Source organism: Mobula birostris, unplaced genomic scaffold (assembly GCF_030028105.1).
Source record: "Mobula birostris isolate sMobBir1 unplaced genomic scaffold, sMobBir1.hap1 scaffold_734, whole genome shotgun sequence".
Classification (NCBI taxonomy): domain Eukaryota; kingdom Metazoa; phylum Chordata; class Chondrichthyes; order Myliobatiformes; family Myliobatidae; genus Mobula; species Mobula birostris.
Window position 1 is genome coordinate 51,054 of NW_027278452.1, and position 21,481 is coordinate 72,534.

Here is a 21,481-nt window from a genome sequence, read left to right on the forward strand (position 1 = left end):
TGGCATTTTGGTCAGCACAGACATGTTGGGTCAAAGGGATTCTTCCCCTGTTCCATGTTCTACGACGTAGCTCACAAGGTGCAAAAACAAAACAAAAATAATATTGCGAACGGGAGTTGTAGAGTCCCTGAACGTGAAATCTGTAGGTTGTGGAATCTGTTCGGAACTGAGGTGAGTGAGAAGTTATCCTTGCCGGTTCAGGAGCCTAGCGGTTGAAGAATAACTGTTGAAAGTCATTCTTCTTGCAGGTCTTTACAAGAAACTAAAGACATACTATAGAATTTACAGAAAACTATACACAAACGTAGACTGACAAACAACCAACGTGCAAATGAAGGCAAATTGTGCGAAATAATAACACAGAGGACATGAATCCTTGAAAGTGAGTCTGTAGGTCATAGAATCAATTCGCTCGTTCAGGAGCCTGATGTTTGGAAGGCAGTAACTGTTCCTGAACCTAGCGGTGTTTCCGGCCGGTGCTGTAGCGGAAAACGGCTGGCTCCTTGCACGCTTTCCATCCGTGCTAGGCTGAGAGTCTCGGCCTCGTGAAAAAAAAAAGTCAAACGCAAAACGGCAAAACTGCCGCCTGACGAGCCAAAGGGTGCGGGAGCTCAGGCTCCTGTGCCTCCTGCCTGATGCTAGTAGCGAGAAGAGTGCATGGCCTAGACGGAGGGGTTCTCGATGATGGACGCCGTTCTCTTGTGCCAGTGCTCCTTGTAAATTTTATCAGTGGTGGGGGTGGGGGTATGGTGTGCATTTGATGGACTGCGCTCTATCCGCCAATTTCTGTTCCTGGGCTTTAGAGTTTTCATACTAGACAGTGACTCAACCATTTAGGATACTCTCCACGGTGTATCTATTGAAGTTTGTCAAAGTTTTTAGTGACATGCTGAATCTACGCAATCTTCGAAGAAAAAGGGAGAGGCGTGTTGTGCCATCTTTCCGGTGGCATTTACGTATACGTATCAATGTGGTATACGTATATGTATATGGTATACGTTTACATATCAATGTGCTACCCCAACTGACTTTCCAAAATGCTTCCCCTCTCATTTCTTAAGATAAATTTACATCGTATCTGTAATTGCTGGAAAGAAGTTTTTTTCTTCTGCCCGTGTTTAGGGCAGCGGTGAAGGTCTCTGGCGGTGTTCGGGGCTGTCGTCATCATCCCAGTAGCTTGGTTTGACTACTGTCAGTCACCCAAGTCCAGGACTGCCGTCGCATTCAGGCGCAGGAGGATTCTTCATTGCTGCTTCCGTAACAAATGTGATTTACCTGTCAGGTTGTTGGCCCCGATCTAAACTCCGGAACCCGGACCACTCTTTGTCTGGCCTCCACCACTTGACCTGTTTGGCATGAGTGCCCCAACCAAGAACCAAAGCACAAAAGCCCTGACTCCAGTCAGCATAGCTCTCCGGGTCACTGAGGCTCGCAAGCCTTCAAACCACGGCGAGGTTGTGATCCTGTACGAGGAAAGAGTCTGGTCCTGTAGAAAGCCTAGGTTTGTTCTCTGTGAATGGGCAGGTAATCAAAAGGAATTTAGACAGACTAGATAAGAAAGGATCCCATCATGCACAGTGGTGAGAGGCAGGGACATAAAATCAGATTTTCTTGCAGCGCAGTTGCCGTGGGAGGGAGCGGGCATAGGAATCACATTGAAGATTGGAAGGCTGAAAGAGAGTCACAGTGGAAAGGATGTTTCCACAGTGGGAGAGTCTCGGACCAGATGGCACAGCCTCAGAACAAGAAGGGTTTCCCATGAGAACAGATGAGGAGCAATTTCTTTAAGCAGAAGATTATGAATCTGTGTAATTCATTGCCAGAGACGGCTGTGAATCATTGGGTATATTTGATAGGTTCTTGATTAGTGAGGGTGTCAAATGTTACAAGAAGGCAGGAGAATGGGGTTGAGAGGGATAATGAATCAGCCGTGGTGGAATAGCAGGACAGACTCAATGAACTGACTGGCCTAATTCCGCTCCTAATGTCTTATAGTTTTATGGACCGCGCATGGCAGCAAAGCAAGACGTGTGTGGGGTAGGGTGGGGGATTATTTGCAGAGTGGGGAAGAGAGATGGGTGGGAGGTATTGCTGTGGCACGGAGCTCGTACAGCCCAAACTGGTCAAATGTCTCCCCGTTGCGTAGCAACCCGTGTGTCCAGGAGCTGGGGCTCGGAGACTGCAGCAACCCAACATCTGATCCGCCGAGTTAGCAACAGGCCGCCGGAGTCTGCCCCGGACAACGGCTCCACGGGCTGGGGACGGCCAACAGGTAGAGCGGTCGGCTTCGGGACCCACAGCTCCGCGAGAGGTGGGGGATATTTACACCTCCGGCCCCCGTCTCCACATTAAACCACGAGTGAGAAAGAGGAAGGGAGGGGCGAGGGCAGCTGCGTTTTGGGTCTCTCCAGCCGCAGCAAACGGTTAACTGAATATCGCCTTCCAACCCGAGCGCTATAATCCACGGCGGGAGCAGGGGGAAGGGGAGACACCGCGGACAGGGGGTTAAGGCGGCAGAGACACACACACACACACACTTCCTCAGTATAGGAGTCCGTTCGGCCCCTCGCTCTAGGAATAAACTCTAAATCGAGGCGTTGGAGACCTGCACGGATTTAAACGAGAGAAAGTTACCAGAGAGCGCTTACCAAGTGGGGGGAGGCCTGACCCTTGACACCTGGACCCGAGTCGCTCTCCGCTTTCTCCGCGCCTCGTGAAAATGAAACAAATTTGCGGTGAGCAGCTCGCTAAAGGAAGCCGGTGTATCCGGAGGGGAGGGAGTGCGGGAGAGGGAGGAGGAGGGAGAGATGGAGGGAAGGGAAAAAGTGAGTGGGAGTGGGGAGGGAGTGAGGGCAGAGGGAGAGGGGAGGGAAGGGGAGGGAGGTGAGAAGGGTGAAGGGGAGACGGAGAACGGAGGGAGGGGAGTGGGACAGGAGAGAAAGAGGGAGAGTGGGGAGAGGGGGAGATGAAAAAGGGAGGGAGAGAGGGGAATGGAGCGGGGAAGGAGAACGGAGAGGGGACGGGCGAGGGAGGGGGGAGAGAGGAGGAAGAGAGGGAGGATGGAGAATGAAGAGGGAGGGGTGGAGAGGGGAGGGAGAGAGGGGAGATGGAGGGTGGAAGGACGAGGGAGGAGGGAGAGGGAGAGGGTGGGAGGAGGAAGGACGGAGTGAGAGGGAGTGGAGAGTGAGAAGGGAGGGAGGGGGAATACAGGAATGGGGAGTGAGAGGGAGGGGTAGGGAGGAGGGAGAGGGTGAGGGGAGGGGTTGTAAATGGGCAGTCGACAGAGAGAGAGGGTGGGGTGAAAGGCAGAAGCGTGGGCGGGAGTGGTGTGGGGATGGAGAGGGGAGGGGGGGACGAGGGAGGAAGGAGAAGAGGAAGAGGAGGTGGTGGGAGAGGGAGAAGGGAAGGGCGATGGAGAGCAAGAAGAGAGGGTGGGGGAGAGGAGAGGGAGGGGAGAGGGGGTGTAGAGGGGAGGGAAAGGCTGGAAATGGTGAGGGCTGGGGAGAGGGAGAGAGGGAAAGATGGGAAGAAGAGAGTTAAGGGTGGAGAGGGAAGGGGTAGAGGTTAGAGAGGGAGATGGGAGGGGGAGGGAGAGGGTGAGGGGAGGGATGGGGACAGCAAGAGGAGAGGAGGGGAGAAGGACGGGGAGGGAGATGGAGAGGGAGGGAGGATAGAGAAGGGGGGAGAGAGGGGGATGCAGAGGAGAGGCAGTGGATGAAGGGGGAGGAAGGGGTGGAGAGGGGGGAGGAAGGGGTGGAGAGGGGGGAGGAAGGGAGAGAGGGAAGGGGATTGGAGAGGGACTGAAGAGGGTGAGACGGAGAGGTGCGAGGGTGAGAAGGTGAGGGAGGGAGAGGGAAGGGGGAGGGGAGTGGAGGGGGAGAGGGACAGAGGAATCACAGAAGGGAGAAGGGGAAGAGGAGAGTCAGGGGACAGAGGATATGTGTCCAGGGTAATACTTCATTGACTGATAAGTCTCAGCGCAGGGCTGAGAATTTGGATCAATGGGGAACATTCGATTCCCACCTGATCATAACTGCTTCTCCATGAACCCAGAGCTGGCAGCAGTACTTCCCCACCAGTTCTGCTGGTCCTGTCCTCACGTACTGTGTGGTAGAGGGGTGAGGTGCCCAAAGTAAAGCTGCAGGAACCCATCGCTGGGTGACATGCCTGTCTCAGAATTAGAAGCAGGTTTATTCTCACAGACACTCCGACCCATCACACACCCCTGGATCAGACACAGAGTGAAACTCCCTCCACACTGTCCCATCACACACTCCTGGTCAGACACAGAATGAAACTCCCTCCACACTGTCCCATCACACCCTCTTGGGTCAGACACAGAATGAAACTCCCTCCACACTGTCCGATCACACACTCCTGGATCAGACACAGAGTGAATCTCCCTCCACACCATCCCATCACACATTCCTCGATCAGACACAGAGTGAAACTCCTTCTGCACTGTCCCATCACACGCTCCTGGGGTCAGACACAGAATGAAACTCCCTCCGCACTTTCCCATCACACACTCCGGGATCAGACAGAGCAAAACTCCCTCCACACCATCCCGTCACACATTCCCAGGGTCAGACACAGAGTGAATCTACCTCCACACCGTCCCATCACACACTCCTGGATGAGACACAGAGCGAACCTCTCTACACACTGTCCCATCACACACTCCTGGATCAGATACAGAGTGTATCTCCCTCCACACCGAACCATCACACACTCCTGGATCCACACAGAGCGAAACTCTCTCCACACCATTCCATCACACACTCCTGGGTCAGACACAGAGCGAAACTCTCTCTACACTGTCCCATCAAACACTCCTGGGTCAGACACAGAATGAAACTCCCTCCGCACTGTCCGATCACACACTCCTGGATCAGACACAGAGCAAATCTCCCTCCACACCATCCAATCACACATTCCCAGGGTCAGACACAGAGTGAAACTCCCTCCACACCGTCCCATCACACACTCCCGGGATAAGACACACAGTGAAGCTCCTTCCACACTTTCCCATCACACACTCCTGGGGTCAGACACAGAGTGAATCTCCCTCCACACTGTCCCATCACACACTCCCCGGGGCAAGACAGAGAGTGTACCTCCATCCACACCATCCCATCACAGACTCCTGGATCAGACACAGAGTGAATCTCCCTCCACACCATCCCATCACACACTCCTGGGTCAGACACAGAATGAAACTCCCTCCGCACTGTCCGATCACACACTCCTGGATCTGACACAGAGCGAATCTCCCTCCACACCATCCCATCACACACTCTCAGGGTCAGACACAGAGTGAAACTCCCTCCACAACGTTCCATCTCACACTGCTGGATCAGAAACACCCTCCACACCGTCCCATCACACACTCCCGGGATAAGACACACAGTGAAGCTCCTTCCACACTTTCCCATCACACACTCCTGGGGTCAGACACAGAGTGAATCTCCCTCCACACTGTCCCATCACACACTCCTGGGTCAGACACAGAATGAAACTCCCTCCACACCATCCCATCACACACTCCTGGGTCAGACACAGAATGAAACTCCCTCCGCACTGTCCGATCACACACTCCTGGATCTGACACAGAGCGAATCTCCCTCCACACCATCCCATCACACATTCCCAAGGTCAGACACAGAGTGAAGCTCCCTCCAAACCATCCCATCACACACTCCCAGGGTCAGACACAGAGTGAAACTCCCCACAAACAGCCCCATCACACATTCCCAGGGTCAGACACAGAGCAAAACTCCCTCCACACTCTCCCATCACACACTCCTGGGATCAGACACAGAGCATAACTCCCTCCACACCGTCCCATCACACACTCCTGGGTCAGACACAGAATGAAACTCCCTCCACACAGTCCCATCACACACTCCTGGGTCAGACACAGAATGAAACTCCCTCCACACGACCCCATCACACAGTCCTGGGTCAGACACAGACAGAAACTCCCCCCATGCTGTCCCATCACACACTCCCGGGGTCAGACACAGAGTGAATCTCCCTTCGCACTGTCCGATCACACACTCCTGGATCAGACACAGAGCGAATCTCCCTCCACACCGTCCCATCACACATTCCTCGATCAGACACAGAGTGAAATTCCTTCCGCACTTTCCCATCACACACTCCGGGATCAGACAGAGCAAAACTCCCTCCACACCATCCCATCACACATTTCCAGGGTTAGACACAGAGTGAATCGACCTCCACACCATCCTATCACACACTCCTGGATCAGACACAGAGTGAAACTCCCCCCACACCATCCCATCACACACTCCTGGATCAGATACAAAGCAAATCTCCCTCCACACCGTCCCATCACACACTCCTGGGGCAGACAGAGAATGAAACTCCCTCCGCACTGTCCCATCACACACTCCTGGGTCAGACACAGAATGAAACTCCCTCCACACTGTCCCATCACACCCTCTTGGGTCAGACACAGAATGAAACTCCCTCCACACTGTCCGATCACACACTCCTGGATCAGACACAGAGTGAATCTCCCTCCACACCATCCCATCACACATTCCTCGATCAGACACAGAGTGAAACTCCTTCTGCACTGTCCCATCACACGCTCCTGGGGTCAGACACAGAATGAAACTCCCTCCGCACTTTCCCATCACACACTCCGGGATCAGACAGAGCAAAACTCCCTCCACACCATCCCGTCACACATTCCCAGGGTCAGACACAGAGTGAATCTACCTCCACACCGTCCCATCACACACTCCTGGATGAGACACAGAGCGAACCTCTCTACACACTGTCCCATCACACACTCCTGGATCAGATACAGAGTGTATCTCCCTCCACACCGAACCATCACACACTCCTGGATCCACACAGAGCGAAACTCTCTCCACACCATCCCATCACACACTCCTGGGTCAGACACAGAGCGAAACTCTCTCTACACTGTCCCATCAAACACTCCTGGGTCAGACACAGAATGAAACTCCCTCCGCACTGTCCGATCACACACTCCTGGATCAGACACAGAGCAAATCTCCCTCCACACCATCCAATCACACATTCCCAGGGTCAGACACAGAGTGAAACTCCCTCCACACCGTCCCATCACACACTCCTGGGATAAGACACACAGTGAAGCTCCTTCCACACTTTCCCATCACACACTCCTGGGGTCAGACACAGAGTGAATCTCCCTCCACACTGTCCCATCACACACTCCCGGGGCAAGACAGAGAGTGTACCTCCATCCACACCATCCCATCACAGACTCCTGGATCAGACACAGAGTGAATCTCCCTCCACACCATCCCATCACACACTCCTGGGTCAGACACAGAATGAAACTCCCTCCGCACTGTCCGATCACACACTCCTGGATCTGACACAGAGCGAATCTCCCTCCACACCATCCCATCACACACTCCTGGGGCAGACAGAGAATGAAACTCCCTCCGCACTGTCCCATCACACACTCCTGGGTCAGACACAGAATGAAACTCCCTCCACACTGTCCCATCACACCCTCTTGGGTCAGACACAGAATGAAACTCCCTCCACACTGTCCGATCACACACTCCTGGATCAGACACAGAGTGAATCTCCCTCCACACCATCCCATCACACATTCCTCGATCAGACACAGAGTGAAACTCCTTCTGCACTGTCCCATCACACGCTCCTGGGGTCAGACACAGAATGAAACTCCCTCCGCACTTTCCCATCACACACTCCGGGATCAGACAGAGCAAAACTCCCTCCACACCATCCCGTCACACATTCCCAGGGTCAGACACAGAGTGAATCTACCTCCACACCGTCCCATCACACACTCCTGGATGAGACACAGAGCGAACCTCTCTACACACTGTCCAATCACACACTCCTGGATCAGATACAGAGTGTATCTCCCTCCACACCGAACCATCACACACTCCTGGATCCACACAGAGCGAAACTCTCTCCACACCATCCCATCACACACTCCTGGGTCAGACACAGAGCGAAACTCTCTCTACACTGTCCCATCAAACACTCCTGGGTCAGACACAGAATGAAACTCCCTCCGCACTGTCCGATCACACACTCCTGGATCAGACACAGAGCAAATCTCCCTCCACACCATCCCATCACAGACTCCTGGATCAGACACAGAGTGAATCTCCCTCCACACCATCCCATCACACACTCCTGGGTCAGACACAGAATGAAACTCCCTCCGCACTGTCCGATCACACACTCCTGGATCTGACACAGAGCGAATCTCCCTCCACACCATCCCATCACACACTCTCAGGGTCAGACACAGAGTGAAACTCCCTCCACAACGTTCCATCTCACACTGCTGGATCAGAAACACCCTCCACACCGTCCCATCACACACTCCGGGATAAGACACACAGTGAAGCTCCTTCCACACTTTCCTATCACACACTCCTGGGGTCAGACACAGAGTGAATCTCCCTCCACACCATCCCATCACACATTCCCAAGGTCAGACACAGAGTGAAGCTCCCTCCAAACCATCCCATCACACACTCCCAGGGTCAGACACAGAGTGAAACTCCCACAAACAGCCCCATCACACATTCCCAGGGTCAGACACAGAGCAAAACTCCCTCCACACTCTCCCATCACACACTCCTGGGATCAGACACAGAGCATAACTCCCTCCACACCGTCCCATCACACACTCCTGGGTCAGACACAGAATGAAACTCCCTCCACACTACCCCATCACACAGTCCTGGGTCAGACACAGACAGAAACTCCCCCCATGCTGTCCCATCACACACTCCCGGGGTCAGACACAGAGTGAATCTCCCTTCGCACTGTCCGATCACACACTCCTGGATCAGACACAGAGCGAATCTCCCTCCACACCGTCCCATCACACATTCCTCGATCAGACACAGAGTGAAATTCCTTCCGCACTTTCCCATCACACACTCCGGGATCAGACAGAGCAAAACTCCCTCCACACCATCCCATCACACATTCCCAGGGTTAGACACAGAGTGAATCGACCTCCACACCATCCTATCACACACTCCTGGATCAGACACAGAGTGAAACTCCCCCCACACCATCCCATCACACACTCCTGGATCAGATACAAAGCAAATCTCCCTCCACACCGTCCCATCACACACTCCTGGGGCAGACAGAGAATGAAACTCCCTCCGCACTGTCCCATCACACACTCCTGGGTCAGACACAGAATGAAACTCCCTCCACACTGCCCCATCACACACTCCTGGGTCAGACACAGAGAGAAACTCCCTCCATACAGTCCCATCACACACTGCTAAATCAGACACAGAGAGAAACTCCCTCCACACTGTCCCATCACACACCTCCAGTGTCAGACATAGAGCGAATCTCCCTCCACACCGTCCCAACACACATTTCTGGGTCAGACACAGAGCGAAGCTCTCTCTACACTGTCCCATCACACACTCCGAAGGTCAGACACAGAGTGAAACTCTCTCCACACCGTCCCATCACACACTCCCAGGGTCAGACACAGAGTGAAGCTCCCTCCACACTGTCCCTTCACACACTCCTGGATCAGACACAGAGTGAAACTCCCTTCACACTGTCCGATCACACACTCCCGATCAGACACAGAGCGAATCTTCCTCCACACCGTCCCATCACACATTCCTCGATCAGACACAGAGTGAAACTCCTTCTGCACTGTCCCATCACAGGCTCCTGGGGTCAGACACAGAATGAAACTCCCTCCGCACTTTCCCATCACACACTCTGGGATCAGAGAGAGCAAAACTCCCTCCACACCATCCCATCACACATTCCCAGGGTTAGACACAGAGTGAATCTACCTCCACACCATCCTATCACACACTCCTTGATCAGACACAGAGTGAAACTCCCCACAAACAGTCCCATCACACATTCCCAGGGTCAGACACAGAGCTAAACTCCTTCCACACTGTCCCATCACACACTCCTGGGATCAGATACAGAGCATAACTCCCTCCACACCGTCCCATCACACACTCCTGGGTCAGACAAAGAATGAAACTCCCTCCACACTGTCCCATCACACACTCCTGGGTCAGACACAGAATGAAACTCCCTCCACACTATCCCATCACACAGTCCTGGGTCAGACACAGACAGAAACTCCCCCCATGCTGTCCCATCAAACACTCCCAGGGTCAGACACAGAGTGAAACTCCCTTCGCACTGTCCGATCACACACTCCTGGATCAGACACAGAGCGAATCTCCCTCCACACCGTCCCATCACACATTCCTCGATCAGACACAGAGTGAAATTCCTTCCGCACTGTCCCATCACACGCTCCTGGGGTCAGACACAGAATGAAACTCCCTCCGCACTTTCCCATCACACACTCTGGGATCAGACAGAGCAAAACTCCCTCCACAACATCCCATCACGCATTCCCAGGGTTAGACACAGAGTGAATCTACCTCCACACCATCCTATCACACACTCCTGGATCAGACACAGAGTGAAACTCCCTCCACACCATCCCATCACACACTCCTGGATCAGAAACAAAGCGGATCTCACTCCACACCGTCCCATCACACACTCCTGGGGCAGACAGAGAATGAAACTCCCTCCACACTGTCCCATCACACACTCCTGGGTCAGACACAGAATGAAACTCCCACCACACTGCCCCATCACACACTCCTGGGTCAGACACAGAGAGAAACTCCCTCCACGCTGTCCCATCACACACTGCTGAATCAGAAACAGAGAGAAACTCCCTCCACACTGTCCCATCACACACTTCCAGTGTCAGACACAGAGCGAATCTCCCTCCACACCGTCCCAACACACATTCCTGGGTCAGACACAGAGTGAAACTCCTTCTGCACTGTCCCATCACACGCTCCTGGGGTCAGACACGGAATGAAACTCCCTCCACACTTTCCCATCACACACTCCGGGATCAGACAGAGCAAAACTCACTCCACACCATCCCATCACACATTCCCAGGGTTAGACATAGAGTGAATCTACCTCCACACCATCCTATCACACACTCCTGGATCAGACACAGAGTGAAACTCCCTCCACACCATCCCATCACACACTCCTGGATCAGATACAAAGCGAATCTCCCTCCACACCGTCCCATCACACACTCCTGGGGCAGACACAGAATGAAACTCCCTCCACCCTGTCCCATCACACACTTCTGGGTCAGACACAGAATGAAACTCCCTCCACACTGCCCCTTCGCACACTCCTGGGTCAGACACAGAGAGAAACTCCCTCCACGCTGTCCCATCACACACTGCTGAATCAGACACAGAGAGAAACTCCCTACACACTGTCCCATCACACACTCCCAGTGTCAGACGAAGAGTGAAGCTCCCTCCCACACCGTCCCATCACACACTCCTGGATCAGACACAGAGTGAAACTCCCTCCACACCATCCCATCACACACTCCAGGAACGGATACAGAGTGTATCTCCCTCCACACTGTCCCATCACACACTCCTGGATCAGACACAGAGCGAAACTCCCTCCACACCGTCCCATCACACACTCCCGGGGTCAGACACAGAGAGGAGCTGTGCTGACTGAGCTGGGAGAAATCGAGGCAAAACTACTGGATAAAGTTCGTGGAATACTTTGGAGGTGGCTCTAAAAGTCTCTTCGACAACTGAGTGAGTGACGGCGCTGGTGGGGAAGCTCGGTGTGGAGTTTTACTGCCGGTTTGGACTGAGTTTGTTGGCGGCTGCAAACTGCGTAGCTCCCAGCTGCGGCCGCTGGCAACTCGCCAGGAAGCCGGTTCGCTCCAAAACCGGAGGCAAACGCCGTCGTTCCCCCCCATTGACAGCGGGGCAACGTTCCTCCTCCATTGTTTTCCTGATTTTCGTCCGGTGTTGGTGCCGGAGCATCTGGAAGGACGTTTCGGCCTCTCCCGGCCTGGGTCTCTGCAAGTCCGACGGAGCCTTTCCTGGCGTCGAGCCAGCGAGGAACTGTCGACTGCAAACTTTCCCGGCCAGTTATTCGACTCGTTCCAGGACTTCTAACCGGCACCGCTGTAGGATTCTCGGACTGGAAAGAGCGCCAGCATGCCGGACCGGTCTCCAGGGAGTCGCGGGCCTTCGGGGAGTTACGGAAGGGCGGCTGCCTCCCCGGCCTCGGACAACGCCCTTTTTCGGTCGGTGAAGGTGGAACGTGGGGTGCAATGTATTTTGCGCCCTGGAATGACACTAGAAAAGTGTACGGAGGCAATGGAGGACCTTGTTGGGAAAGGTGGTATTCTGGCCACCGAGAAGGAGTTTGGAAAGGCGGTGTTTTATCTGGTGAATGAAGAGCTAGTGCACCGGGCCCTAAGCAGGGGAGTCACGGTAGACAACATCTTTTTACCTATGGAGCTGGTGACGGCCCCCACGCAACGTATCGTGCTTGGGCATGTTAAGCCTTTCATTCCAAATGAGGACTTGCTACCCCCACTGGCCCGTTTAGGGCAAGTAAGGTCGGAGATCACTGCCATCCGACACAAATTTAAGAGACGCACCCTCCGCACCGTAATCTCTTTCCGGCGTCAGGTATTCATGCAGCTGGAAAGGGAGGACGATGTTGAGGGCCGGTTTACTGTCCGGCATGAGGGAGTGGATTATCAGGTGTACTGGAGCTCCGAGCGCCCGCGGTGCCATGCGTGCAGGGGGGTGGGGCACTTTCGGAGGGACTGTCCTGCCGCCCGGAACCCGAGGGAGCCCATTTCGGGCACCAGTGCCCCAGCTACCTCTGCCCCTGATCCTACTCCTGCGCGTGCGTCTGCGCCTGCATCTGACCCTGCCCCCGCCCGTGATCCTGCCCCAGCCCCTCACCCTGCCCCTGCCCCTGCCCCTACGGTTGGGTCGGTCCCTGCTCCTCTCCCTGTGGTTCAGGTGGGGGACGGGGTGGAGTCTGTGCGGAGTAAGAAGGCAAAGGGGAAATCCAAACACAGTAAGAAGCGGGCCTTTGAGGCTGCAGAGCTCACGCCCATTTCGCCTGAAGTGGAGCGTGGGGCTCGGGGAGGTGCGCAAGCAGACGGGGCGATGGAAACAGAGAGCGCCGCCCCATCGGTGAAGCCTGCACCTGTGTGCTCCTCCGGTGTGAAGAGGAGAAGGGAACGTTCCCGCAAGAGGGCAGGGGATGTAGATGCGGAGGAGTCCCAGGAAGGGGTGGGAATCCGGGTAGGGGTTGGTTCTAAACCTGAGTCCCCAAATGTTGCCACCAGTCCTAGGGAAGATGGTGTGGTTGTGCAAATAGCTTGTGATAGCCCTGTTTGCACAAATGAGGCAGCCCTGGAGGCCTCCACCCAGGACCTACAAGTCAGCGCCTCTCTGGAGGCCAGTGTACCAAATAATGTAAGAGGAGACGAGACAAAGCTCTCTCATTCTCAGCACCAGGCTGCTTGTGAATCCCTTGGACCAAAGGTGCCGGGTTCCCCTCTATGCCTGCCCCCTGGGGAGGGCGGTTTTCTGTGCACGTCGACCCCAGCAATTAATGACTTGCAGGGAGTCCCTGGGGATTGTCCCTCCACTGTCGCAAATGTGGATGAGGCTGATGCGACGGTGGAGCGGGCAGGTAAGAGCGAGGTGCCCGCTGCGCGGTATGGGTCACAAGCGCAGCCATCTTTTGGAACATGCGGGGAGGCCGATGGGGATTCTGTCTGCAGTGACGGGTTGGAGGGGGACTCTTTCGATAGTGAAATAATGGACATCCTCACCCCTCCTGAGAAGTCCCCATTGATACCTGTAGAGGAAATTAAGCATTTCATTCTTACCTCTGAGGGTGCCAAGCACCGGCCTCAACTAGCCTCGCTACGCTGGCCCAGCATGCCGAGGCTGGTGAGGTCCCTGCGAGTCATCCTCGGACGAAAGGGAAAGGGAAAGAGGAATGCGGTGGCGGGGAACGACAGACGGCAACTAAAATCTTTCCTGGATGACCTAGTAAGGGACATTAGAGGGAGAAGCAGCCTCGCTCCTACGGGGGATGGTGGGTCACAGGGTGTCGCTGGTACCGCTCGAGCCCGGAAGGCAAAAAGTAACCTTGCTTTCTTTCCGGACAGTGTGGTGGAGGGCGCCTCCGCTCTCACCGAAATGGGCACAGCTGCTGAGCCCTAGTGTGCTCCCGCCATGAAGCTTACCATAGCTAGTCTCAACGTAAACGGCAGCAGGGGTCCTCTTCGCAGGCATAACAATCTCTCAGCCCTCAGGGATGGGCGGTATACGGTGAGTTTCCTGCAGGAAACCCATACCATCCCTGGGGACGAGTCTGCTTGGCTCCTGGAGTGGCGGGGCGGGGTCTACATGAGCCACCTCAGCTCCATTTCTAGCGGGGTGGCGATCCTGTTGGCCCCGACCTTCCAGCCAGTAATTGAAAGAGTCCAGGACGTTGTGCCCGGCCGTCTGCTCCACCTGGTTGTGCGCCTGGATGGCGTACCATTGCATTTTATCAATGTGTATGCTCCCAGGCGCGGTGTGATGCAGACGCGCCTATTCTGCCAGCTGTCCACCCTGCTGAGCTCCATCGATCCTGGGGATTGCGTCATCCTCGGGGGAGATTTCAATTGTACCCTCGAGGCGGAGGACCGTTCGGGCCTCCAACGCGACCCAGCATCGGCAAAAAAGTTAAAGGAGCTAGTCGGCTCCTTTGACTTGGTGGACAGCTGGCGGAATCTTCACCCCAACTCTAGCGCCTTCTGGAGAAGGTCTAGAGAAGGAGGTTCCAGGATAGACCGCATTTACATCTCTCGGGCCTACGTCTCCCGCGTGTCGGCGTCCTCCATGCGGCCGGTGTCGTGCTCGGATCATCACCTTGTGTGGGTGGAATTTATTCCACTACACCCTCGGGTGGGATCCGGGTACTGGCATTTTAACAACCGGCTGCTGGAGGACAGCCGATTCCGGGATTCGTTCCGAGCTTTCTGGGTCTCCTGGAAGGAGAGGCGGAGAGATTTCTGCTCCCTACGGCTATGGTGGGATGTGGGCAAAGCCCACATCCGGTTTTTATGTCGGGAGTACACTAGGGGGTCGACAAAGAGGCGGAGCTCTGAGGTTGAGCGGCTTGAGAGAGCGTTGCTTGACCTGGAATCCCGCCTCGGTCCGACCGCTGGAGACCAACAGCTGTGGCAGGAATACCAGGAGAAGAAGGACGCACTAAGGAACCTGCAGCTCCAGCAGTCCCGAGGTGCGTACGTGAGGTCACGGATCCAGATGCTGTAGGATTTGGACCGTGGCTCACCCTTCTTCTACTCGTTGGAAAGGTGGCGGGGAGTTCAAAAGCAGCTAGTGGAGCTGCTGGCTGCCGATGGCTCCTCCATCACGGACCCTGATGGAATTAACAACGAGGTCCGTTCATTCTATCGGTCCTTATTCTCGCCTGATCCGTCAAATGCGGAGGCGTGTAATGAGGTCTGGGAGGATTTGCCGAAGGTCAGCCCAGAGGACGCAGTGCGTCTGGATGCCCCCCTGACTCGGGAGGAGCTGTCCACTGCCCTTCGGCAACTCCGGAGGGGCAAGTCCCCTGGTTTGGATGGACTGAGTGTTGAGTTTTATCAGGCTTTTTGGGATGTCCTGGGGGATGATTACAGCCTTGTCCTAGGGGAGAGCCTAGCCACCGGAGAAATGCCCCTCTCATGGCGGAGAGCTGTTGTGGTCCTACTGCCCAAGAAGGGAGACCTCCGCCTGCTAAAGAACTGGCGGCCGGTCTCCCTCTTGTGCGTGGACTACAAGATCTTCGCCCGGGCAATGGCCAACCGTCTGGGTTCGGTAATTGGACAGGTGGTCCATCCTGACCAATCTTATACAGTCCCGGGCCGCTCCATCCAGGACAATGTCCACCTAGTACGGGACCTGATCCACCTACTCCAGGAGACTGGGACCCCGGCAGCGTTTCTTTCTCTTGACCAGGAGAAGGCTTTTGACCGGGTGGACCACAGTTTCCTGGTGGGCACCCTGCAGGCTTTTGGGCTCGGACCACACTTTGTGGCCCGAGTTCGGCTCCTGTACTCTGCCGCAGAGTGCCTAGTTAAAATTAATGGATCATTGACAGGACCTATCCACTTCCGAAGAGGAGTGCGTCAAGGGTGCCCCATGTCCGGTCAACTGTATGCGATCTGTGTCGAGCCATTCCTCGGCCTTCTTCGGCGAAGGCTGACAGGTCTGGTTCTGCGCGAACCGGACATGGGGGTCGTCCTCTCGGCCTACGCCGATGACGTACTCCTCATGATGACAGACCCCTGTGACCTGCGGAGGATGCGCGAGTGCCAAGATGTTTTCTCGGCGGCATCCTCCGCCAGGATCAACTGGGCGAAATGTTCCGGACTCTTAGTAGGCCAGTGGCAGGTGGACTCCCTGCCGGAGGAGATGAGAGCTTTTGAGTGGAGCACCAGACGTCTTCTCTATCTGGGAGTCTACCTGAGTCCTTCTGGGGAGACCTGGCTGGCGAACTGGCAGGACCTGGAGACAAAGGTCATGGCCCGGCTAGGGCGCTGGTCAGGCCTTCTCAGGGTGCTTTCCTATCGAGGCAGGGTGGTGGTCATAAACCAGCTGGTGGCCTCCATGTTGTGGTACCGGATGGTCACCTTGGCCCCCCCCCCCTGCCCCTTTTGTCGCAAGAATGCAGAGGAAGCTAGTGGACTTCTTCTGGGGAAACAGGAAGCACTGGGTCTCTGCAGCGGTTCTGAGTCTCCCAGAAGGAGAGGGCGGACAGTCGCTGGTGTGTGTACGCACACGACTGGCGGCTCTCCGCCTCAGGACGCTGCAGAGATTCCTGTACGCCGAGCACCCTCCCAGGTGGCACGTGTTGGCGACTTTCTTCCTCCGGAGGGGCTGCTGTCTTGCCGAAGATATGCAGCTACCACCGGCGGGCGTCAGCCGTGCTGCTTTGCAGAGGCTGCCCGGCTTCTATCAGGACCTACTGAGAGTCTGGAACATGGTTGCCTCAGGCCGGGAATCCCCTCCTCTGGCAGAGGGCGGGGTCCTGGCCGACCCTTGCCCTGTCTCAACGGATGTCAGTGCGGCTCAGGTGTGTGGAACGACTCGGGCTGAGCTGCTCGTCGGGCCCAGGCCCCGCAGCCTTACCCGAGAGACGAATCCACACAACTTGAGCCGTCTTTCATCAACACCCACAATCCCATTTAGGGATGCAGGCAGGAGGTACCTTTATGGGCTGCTGCTCCACACCCTCCACTTCCTAGCATTTGTCCACCGTCCCGACACGCCATGGCGGTCGGTCTTTCCACCTGGAGGTGAGGGGGGTCCCCAGTGGAAGTCCCTCTACAAGGGAGTCCTTCCCATGCACCTTGGGGATCTCGGCTGGAGGGTGCTGCATAAAGCGGTGCCCTGCAATAAGTTCTTTAGTTTGTACACGGATCTCCCAGCCGCGTGTCACTTCTGCGGGCTGGAGGAGACCGTGTACCATATGTACGTGGAGTGTGTGAGGCTGCAGCCCCTTTTCGCGTATTTGCGTGGGCTGCTTCTCGCCTTCTGGTTGCATTTCAGTCCCACCCTATTCATATATGGTCATCCAGTAAGGAGGGGGGCACAGAGGGATGAGGATGTCCTTGTCAACTTGCTCCTGGGGCTGGCGAAAATTGCCATCCGTGGCTCCTGGAAAAGGGTGGCAGGAGGTTCTCCCCGGGCGGACTGCCTGGCTATGTTTAGGGGGTATGTTCGAGCCCGGGTGAACATTGAAAAGGAATACGCACAGTCCACGGCGACCGTCGAGATGTTCCGGGACCGTTGGGCTCCGCGGGGTGTAAATGCCATCATTGACGAGGATGGCAATATATTGGTTTAACATGTATTGTCTGTTTGTAGTGTAGTAAATGTGTTATTCACTGGGTTTGTAAATATTGTATAGCACCGACATTTGTAATAAAGAATTTTGTTTAAAAAAAAAAAGGGTCAGACACAGATTGAAGCTCCCTCCACACCGTCCCATCACACACTTCCAGGGTCAGACACAGAGTGAATCTTCCTCCACACCGTCCCATCTCACACTCATGGGGTCAGACACAGAGTGAAACGCCCTCCGCACTGTCCGATCACACACTCCATGATCAGACACAGAGCGATTCTCCTTCCACACCATCCCATCACACAGTCCCAGGGTCAGACACAGAGTGAAACTCCCTCCACACTGTCCCATCACATACTCCTGGGTCAGACACAGAATGAACCTCCCTCCACAATGTCCCATCACACACTCCTGGGTCAGACACAGAATGAAACTCCCTCCAGACTGTCCCATCACACACTCCTCGATCAGACACAGAGCGAAACACCCTCCACGCCGTCCCATCACACACTGCTGAATCAGACACAGAGTGATGCTCCCTCCACACTGTCCCATCACTCACTCCTGAATCAGACAGACCAAAACTCCCTCCACACCATCCCATCACACATTCCCATGGTTAGACACAGAGTGAATCACCCTCCAGACTGTCCCATCACGCACTCCTGGGTTAGACACAGAGTGAAACTCCCTCCGCACTGTCCGATCACACACTCCATGATCAGATACAGAGCGATTCTCCCTCCACACCATCCCGTCACACATTCCCAGGGTCAGACAGAGATTGAAGCGCCCTCCACACCGTCCCATCACACACTCCCAGGGTCAGACACAGAGTGAATCTCCCTCCACACCGTCCCATCTCACACTCATGAGGTCAGACACAGAGTGAAACTCCCTCCGCACTGTCCGATCACACACTCCATAATCAGATGCAGAGCGATTCTCCCTCCACACCATCCCATCACACAGTCCCAGGGTCAGACACAGAGTGAAACTCCCTGCACACTGTCCCATCACACATTCCCAGGGTCAGACACAGAGTGAAACTCCCTCCACACTGTCCCATCAGACACAGAGCGAAACTCTCTCCACGCTGTCCCATCACACACTTCTGAATCAGACACAGAGTGATGCTCCCTCCACACTGTCCCATCACACACTCCTGAATAAGACAGACCAAAACTCCCTCCACACCATCCCATCACACATTCCCATGGTTAGACATAGAGTGGATCACCTTCCACACTGTCCCATCACGCACTCCTGGGTCAGACACAGAATGAACCTCCCTCCACACTGTCCCATCACACACTGCTCGATCAGACACAGAGCGAAACTCCCTCCACGCTGTCCCATCACACACTGCTGAATCAGACAGAGCAAAACTCCCTCCAGACCATCCCATCACACATTCCCAAGGTCAGACCCAGAGTGAAGCTCCCTCCACACCGTCCCATCACACATTCCTGGATCAGAAACAGAGTGAAACTCCTTCCGCAGTGTCCCATCATACACTCCTGGATCAGACAGTGCAACACTCGCTCCACACCATCCCATCACACATTCCCAGGGTTAGACTCAGAGTGAATCACCTTCTACACTGTCCCATTACGCACTCCTGGGTCAGACACAGAGTGAAACTCCCTCCACACCATCCCATCACACATTCCCAAAGTCAGACACAGAGTAAAGCTCCCTCCACACTGTCCCATCACGCACTCCTGTGTTCAGACACAGAATGAAACTCCCTCCACAGTGTCCCATCAACACACACCTGGGTCAGACACAGAATGAAACTCTCTCCACACTGTCCCATCACACACTCTTGGGTCAGACACAGAATGAAACTCCCTCCACACTGTCCCACCACACACTCCTGGATCAGACACAGAGTGAAACTTCCTCCATACTGTCCCATCAACACACTCCTGGGTCAGGCACAGAATGAAACTCCCTCCACATTGTACCATCACACACTCCTGAGTCAGACACAGAATGAAACTCCCTCCACACTGTCCCATCACACACTCCTGGGTCCGACACAGAGAGAAACTCCCTCCACGCTGTCCCATCACACACTCCTGGGGTCAGACACAAAGGGAAACTCCATCCACACTGTGCCATCATACACCCCTGGATCAGACACTGAGCGAAACTCCATCCACGCTGTCCCATTACATACTGCTGAATCAGACATAGAGTGATGCTCCCTCCATACTGTCCCATCACACACTCCTGGATCAGACACACAGCAAAACTCGTTCCATACTGTCCGATCACACACTCCTGGATCAGTTAGAGCAAAACTCAGTCCACACCATTCCATCACACATTCCCACGGTAGGACACAGAGGGAATCTCCCTCCACACCATCCCATCACACACTCCTGGATCAGACACAGAGTGAAACTCCCTCCACACCATCCCATTACACACTCCTGGATCAGACACAGAGCGAATCTCCTTCCACACCGTCCCATCACACACTCCTGGGTCAGACACAGAATGAAACTCCATCCACACTGTCCCATCACACACTCCTGGGTCAGACACGGAGAGAAACTCCCTCCACGCTGTCACATCACACACTCCCGGGGTCAGACACAGAGTGAGACTCGCTCCGCAGTGTCTGATCACACACTCCTGAATCAGACAGAGCAAAACTTCCTCCACATCATCCCATCACACATTCCCAAGGTCAGACCCAGAGTGAAGCTCCCTCCACACCGTCCCATCACACATTCCTGGATCAGAAACAGAGTGAAACTCCTTCCGCACTGTCCCATCATACACTCCTGGATCAGACAGTGCAACACTCCCTCCACACCATCCCATCACACATTCCCAGGGTTAGACTCAGAGTGATTCACCCTCTACGCTGTCCCATTACGCGGTCATGGAACAGACACAGAGTGAAATTCCCTCCACACCAACCCATCACACATTCCCAAGGTCAGACACAGAGTAAAGCTCCCTCCACACTGTCCCATCACGCACTCCTGGGTTCAGACACAGAATGAAACTCCCTCCACACCTTCCCATCACACACTGCTGAATCAGACACAGAGAGAAACTTCCTCGACGCTGTCCCATCACACACTCCCGGGGTCAGAAACAGAATGAAACTCCCACTGTACTGTCCCATCATACACTCCTGGATCAGACAGAGCAAAACTCGCTCCATACCATCACATCACACATTCCTAGGGTCGGACACAGAGGGAATCTCCCTCCACATCATCCCATCACACATTCCCAAGCTCAGAAACCGAGTGAAGCTCCCTCCACACCGTCCCATCACACATTCCTGTATCAGACACAGAGTGAAACTCCTTCCGCACATTCCCATCACACACTCCTGGGTCAGACACAGAATGAAACTCCCTCCACACTGTCCCACCACACACTCCTGGGTCAGACACAGAGAGAGATTCCGTCCACGCTGTCCCATCACACACTCCCGGTGTCAGAAACAGAATGAAACTCCCTCCGCACTGTCCCATCATACACTCCTGGATCCGACAGAGCAAAACTAGCTCCACACCATCCCATCACACACTCCCAGGGTAGGACACAGAGGGAATCTCCCTCCACACCATCCCATCACAAACTCCTGGGTCAGACACAGAGTGAAACTCCCTCCATACTGTCC